Source organism: Chroicocephalus ridibundus, chromosome 4 (assembly GCF_963924245.1).
Source record: "Chroicocephalus ridibundus chromosome 4, bChrRid1.1, whole genome shotgun sequence".
NCBI classification, from domain to species: domain Eukaryota; kingdom Metazoa; phylum Chordata; class Aves; order Charadriiformes; family Laridae; genus Chroicocephalus; species Chroicocephalus ridibundus.
Genome location: NC_086287.1, coordinates 5258124 through 5259231, shown reverse-complemented (window position 1 = coordinate 5259231; position 1108 = coordinate 5258124).

The window sequence follows — 1108 nt, the reverse complement described above, 5'->3', positions numbered from 1 at the left end:
GCTCTGCAAAACACTCAACTCTTCTTAACAACAGGGGCAGGAGCTATATTTTCTTTTGTGTCCTATGGTGTTGAAAAGAACGCTGCTCCTCAACAAATTAATATTAATTGCAGGTCAACTACTGAAGTAGTGGAGAAAGCAACATTTTAGTCACCGTTTTCAGAATCAACGTCTCAGCATCACAAACGCCCAGATCTCTTGCTGCAATGCTCTGAGCAGCTACTGAAGCTCCTCATGCTAAATAAAATTGATGGTTGGAGGCTGAACTGCAAGGAAATCCCTTCCTGTGGAGGGGGGCTTCAAAAACATCATCCAGCACAATCAGCCTCCCAAGAACGTGCTTCCTAGAAACCGTTCTCTTCATCTTGCAGGAGATTGGAAGTGCCTAATGCAGCCTCACATTTTGCTGATTGAGTCTACCTAATAAATTCGTAGGGAAAATTTGCTAGCCCCAGGGAGGGAAGGTGGGGTCACCGGAACCCTCCCTGCAGCATTACCTCATGCACTCAGACAGGCATTATGCTCCCCAGGAGGGGTTTAACCCCTCCAGGGTCTCTCCCTGGGTGCAAAGTCATTTGCTCCCTTGAACCACTGGAGGGACTTGGAAAAATACGGTCTGGACTTCCTTCATTCGGAGAGAACCACAGTTTTGACAATGTCCCCAAGCTGGGGTAGGGGGTCAAACCTAAATTAAATCCCATTCAACAAGTCAGCATTTCTAGAAATTTATAGATGTCTATTTTACGCCTCCAGGGGCAACTTGGTTTCTAATTACCCTTAGTCTTCTAATTGTCAGCATTTGCAAAAATGTCGCTACTATGTGCAGCACTAAGAAGCTGTTAACGTGAGTCCTGTCTTGTTGGGTTCTTTCTAACCTGCTCTCCAAAGACCCTAGGGGTCACCTGTATGAATGGGGGGTAACTTTCCCTAGGTCTGCTTGTGGCTGAGCAGACAATAAAATCTGATTCCCTTATTTCCAACCCAAAAGGTAGCACAAGAACGGGCTAAGTTATTCTAACATCTACTGCTAGTGCAGTTAAGGTCATATTTTCAGGCAGATTTGAACTGTTTTTAAAATTAATTTAATAGTATTTTGTATTCCATGTCA